Raw genomic sequence first — 6,000 nt, forward strand, 5'->3', positions numbered from 1 at the left:
CTCTGAGTACAGGTAATGTAGTAGATGTCACCGGCAGTCCTATGTAACACTACAGATAACACAGTGATAACTCTCTATATACAGGTAATGTAGTAGATGTCACCGGCAGTCCTATGTAACACCACAGATAACACAGTGATAACTCTCTGAGTACAGGTAATGTAGTAGATGTCACCGGCAGTCCTATGTAACACTACAGATAACACAGTGATAACTCTCTGAGTACAGGTAATGTAGTAGATGTCACCGGCAGTCCTATGTAACACTACAGATAACACAGTGATAACTCTCTATATACAGGTAATGTAGTAGATGTCACCGGCAGTCCTATGTAACACCACAGATAACACAGTGATAACTCTCTATATACAGGTAATGTAGTAGATGTCACCGGCAGTCCTATGTAACACCACAGATAACACAGTGATAACTCTCTATATACAGGTAATGTAGTAGATGTCACCGGCAGTCCTATGTAACACCACAGATAACACAGTGATAACTCTCTATATACAGGTAATGCAGTAGATGTCACCGGCAGTCCTATGTAACACTACAGATAACACAGTGATAACTCTCTATATACAGGTAATGTAGTAGGTGTCACCGGCAGTCCTATGTAACACCACAGATAACACAGTGATAGCTCTCTGAGTACAGGTAATGTAGTAGATGTCACCGGCAGTCCTATGTAACACCACAGATAACACAGTGATAACTCTCTATATACAGGTAATGTAGTAGCTGTCACCGGCAGTCCTATGTAACACCACAGATAACACAGTGATCACTCTCTATATACAGGTAATGTAGTAGATGTCACCGGCAGTCCTATGTAACACCACAGATAACACAGTGATAACTCTCTATATACAGGTAATGTAGTAGATGTCACCGGCAGTCCTATGTAACACCACAGATAACACAGTGATAACTCTCTATATACAGGTAATGTAGTAGGTGTCACCGGCAGTCCTATGTAACACTACAGATAACACAGTGATAACTCTCTATATACAGGTAATGTAGTAGGTGTCACCGGCAGTCCTATGTAACACCACAGATAACACAGTGATCACTCTCTATATACAGGTAATGTAGTAGATGTCACCGGCAGTCCTATGTAACACCACAGATAACACAGTGATAACTCTCTGAGTACAGGTAATGTAGTAGATGTCACCGGCAGTCCTATGTAACACCACAGATAACACAGTGATAACTCTCTATATACAGGTAATGTAGTAGATGTCACCGGCAGCCCTATGTAACACCACAGATAACACAGTGATAACTCTCTATATACAGGTAATGTAGTAGATGTCACCGGCAGTCCTATGTAACACCACAGATAACACAGTGATAACTCTCTGAGTACAGGTAATGTAGTAGATGTCACCGGCAGTCCTATGTAACACTACAGATAACACAGTGATAACTCTCTCTATATACAGATAATGTAGTAGATGTCACCGGCAGTCCTATGTAACACTACAGATAACACAGTGATAACTCTCTCTATATACAGGTAATGTAGTAGATGTCACCGGCAGTCCTATGTAACACCACAGATAACACAGTGATAACTCTCTGAGTACAGGTAATGTGGTAGATGTCACCAGCAGTCCTATGTAACACCACAGATAACACAGTGATAACTCTCTATATACAGGTAATGTAGTAGATGTCACCAGCAGTCCTATGTAACACCACAGATAACACAGTGATAACTCTCTATATACAGGTAATGTAGTAGCTGTCACTGGCAGTCCTATGTAACACTACAGATAACACAGTGATAACTCTCTATATACAGGTAATGTAGTAGATGTCACCGGCAGTCCTATGTAACACCACAGATAACACAGTGATCACTCTCTATATACAGGTAATGTAGTAGATGTCACCGGCAGTCCTATGTAACACCACAGATAACACAGTGATAACTCTCTATATACAGGTAATGTAGTAGATGTCACCGGCAGTCCTATGTAACACCACAGATAACACAGTGATAACTCTCTATATACAGGTAATGTAGTAGATGTCACCGGCAGTCCTATGTAACACCACAGATAACACAGTGATAACTCTCTATATACAGGTAATGTAGTAGATGTCACCGGCAGTCCTATGTAACACTACAGATAACACAGTGATAACTCTCTATATACAGGTAATGTAGTAGATGTCACCGGCAGTCCTATGTAACACCACAGATAACACAGTGATAACTCTCTATATACAGGTAATGTAGTAGCTGTCACCGGCAGTCCTATGTAACATCACAGATAACACAGTGATAACTCTCTATATACAGGTAATGTAGTAGATGTCACCGGCAGTCCTATGTAACACTACAGATAACACAGTGATAACTCTCTATATACAGGTAATGTAGTAGATGTCACCGGCAGTCCTATGTAACACCACAGATAACACAGTGATAACTCTCTATATACAGGTAATGTAGTAGATGTCACCGGCAGTCCTATGTAACACTACAGATAACACAGTGATCACTCTCTATATACAGGTAATGTAGTAGATGTCACCGGCAGTCCTATGTAACACTACAGATAACACAGTGATAACTCTCTATATACAGGTAATGTAGTAGATGTCACCGGCAGTCCTATGTAACACCACAGATAACACAGTGATAACTCTCTGAGTACAGGTAATGTAGTAGATGTCACCGGCAGTCCTATGTAACACTACAGATAACACAGTGATAACTCTCTGAGTACAGGTAATGTAGTAGATGTCACCGGCAGTCCTATGTAACACCACAGATAACACAGTGATAACTCTCTATATACAGGTAATGTAGTAGATGTCACCGGCAGTCCTATGTAACACCACAGATAACACAGTGATAACTCTCTGAGTACAGGTAATGTAGTAGATGTCACCGGCAGTCCTATGTAACACTACAGATAACACAGTGATAACTCTCTGAGTACAGGTAATGTAGTAGATGTCACCGGCAGTCCTATGTAACACTACAGATAACACAGTGATAACTCTCTATATACAGGTAATGTAGTAGATGTCACCGGCAGTCCTATGTAACACCACAGATAACACAGTGATAACTCTCTATATACAGGTAATGTAGTAGATGTCACCGGCAGTCCCATGTAACACCACAGATAACACAGTGATAACTCTCTCTATATACAGGTAATGTAGTAGATGTCACCGGCAGTCCTATGTAACACCACAGATAACACAGTGATAACTCTCTATATACAGGTAATGTAGTAGATGTCACCGGCAGTCCTATGTAACACCACAGATAACACAGTGATAACTCTCTATATACAGGTAATGTAGTAGGTGTCACCGGCAGTCCTATGTAACACCACAGATAACACAGTGATAGCTCTCTGAGTACAGGTAATGTAGTAGATGTCACCGGCAGTCCTATGTAACACCACAGATAACACAGTGATAACTCTCTATATAAGGTAATGTAGTAGATGTCACCGGCAGTCCTATGTAACACCACAGATAACACAGTGATAACTCTCTATATACAGGTAATGTAGTAGCTGTCACCGGCAGTCCTATGTAACACCACAGATAACACAGTGATCACTCTCTATATACAGGTAATGTAGTAGATGTCACCGGCAGTCCTATGTAACACCACAGATAACACAGTGATAACTCTCTATATACAGGTAATGTAGTAGATGTCACCGGCAGTCCTATGTAACACCACAGATAACACAGTGATAACTCTCTATATACAGGTAATGTAGTAGATGTCACCGGCAGTCCTATGTAACAGCACAGATAACACAGTGATAACTCTCTATATACAGGTAATGTAGTAGATGTCACCGGCAGTCCTATGTAACACCACAGATAACACAGTGATAACTCTCTATATACAGGTAATGTAGTAGATGTCACCGGCAGTCCTATGTAACACCACAGATAACACAGTGATAACTCTCTATATACAGGTAATGTAGTAGATGTCACCGGCAGTCCTATGTAACACCACAGATAACACAGTGATAACTCTCTGAGTACAGGTAATGTAGTAGATGTCACCGGCAGTCCTATGTAACACTACAGATAACACAGTGATAACTCTCTATATACAGGTAATGTAGTAGATGTCACCGGCAGTCCTATGTAACACCACAGATAACACAGTGATAACTCTCTATATACAGGTAATGTAGTAGATGTCACCGGCAGTCCTATGTAACACCACAGATAACACAGTGATAACTCTCTATATACAGGTAATGTAGTAGATGTCACCGGCAGTCCTATGTAACACTACAGATAACACAGTGATCACTCTCTATATACAGGTAATGTAGTAGATGTCACCGGCAGTCCTATGTAACACTACAGATAACACAGTGATAACTCTCTATATACAGGTAATGTAGTAGCTGTCACCGGCAGTCCTATGTAACACCACAGATAACACAGTGATAACTCTCTATATACAGGTAATGTAGTAGATGTCACCGGCAGTCCTATGTAACACCACAGATAACACAGTGATAACTCTCTATATACAGGTAATGTAGTAGATGTCACCGGCAGTCCTATGTAACACCACAGATAACACAGTGATAACTCTCTATATACAGGTAATGTAGTAGATGTCACCGGCAGTCCTATGTAACACCACAGATAACACAGTGATAACTCTCTATATACAGGTAATGTAGTAGCTGTCACCGGCAGTCCTATGTAACATCACAGATAACACAGTGATCACTCTCTATATACAGGTAATGTAGTAGATGTCACCGGCAGTCCTATGTAACACCACAGATAACACAGTGATAACTCTCTGAGTACAGGTAATGTAGTAGATGTCACCGGCAGTCCTATGTAACACCACAGATAACACAGTGATAACTCTCTGAGTACAGGTAATGTAGTAGATGTCACCGGCAGTCCTATGTAACACCACAGATAACACAGTGATAACTCTCTATATACAGGTAATGTAGTAGGTGTCACCGGCAGTCCTATGTAACACCACAGATAATACAGTGATAACTCTCTATATACAGGTAATGTAGTAGATGTCACCGGCAGTCCTATGTAACACCACAGATAACACAGTGATAACTCTCTATATAAGGTAATGTAGTAGATGTCACCGGCAGTCCTATGTAACACCACAGATAACACAGTGATAACTCTCTATATACAGGTAATGTAGTAGATGTCACCGGCAGTCCTATGTAACACCACAGATAACACAGTGATAACTCTCTATATACAGGTAATGTAGTAGATGTCACCGGCAGTCCTATGTAACACCACAGATAACACAGTGATCACTCTCTATATACAGGTAATGTAGTAGATGTCACCGGCAGTCCTATGTAACACCACAGATAACACAGTGATAACTCTCTATATACAGGTAATGCAGTAGATGTCACCGGCAGTCCTATGTAACACTACAGATAACACAGTGATCACTCTCTATATACAGGTAATGTAGTAGGTGTCACCGGCAGTCCTATGTAACACCACAGATAACACAGTGATAACTCTCTATATACAGGTAATGTAGTAGATGTCACCGGCAGTCCTATGTAACACCACAGATAACACAGTGATAACTCTCTGAGTACAGGTAATGTAGTAGATGTCACCGGCAGTCCTATGTAACACTACAGATAACACAGTGATAACTCTCTATATACAGGTAATGTAGTAGATGTCACCGGCAGTCCTATGTAACACCACAGATAACACAGTGATAACTCTCTATATACAGGTAATGTAGTAGATGTCACCGGCAGTCCTATGTAACACCACACATAACACAGTGATAACTCTCTGAGTACAGGTAATGTAGTAGATGTCACCGGCAGTCCTATGTAACACCACAGATAACACAGTGATAACTCTCTATATACAGGTAATGTAGTAGATGTCACCGGCAGTCCCATGTAACACCACAGATAACACAGTGATAACTCTCTCTATATACAGGTAATG

This window comes from Leptodactylus fuscus, chromosome 1 (assembly GCF_031893055.1).
Source record: "Leptodactylus fuscus isolate aLepFus1 chromosome 1, aLepFus1.hap2, whole genome shotgun sequence".
Lineage (NCBI taxonomy): Eukaryota > Metazoa > Chordata > Amphibia > Anura > Leptodactylidae > Leptodactylus > Leptodactylus fuscus.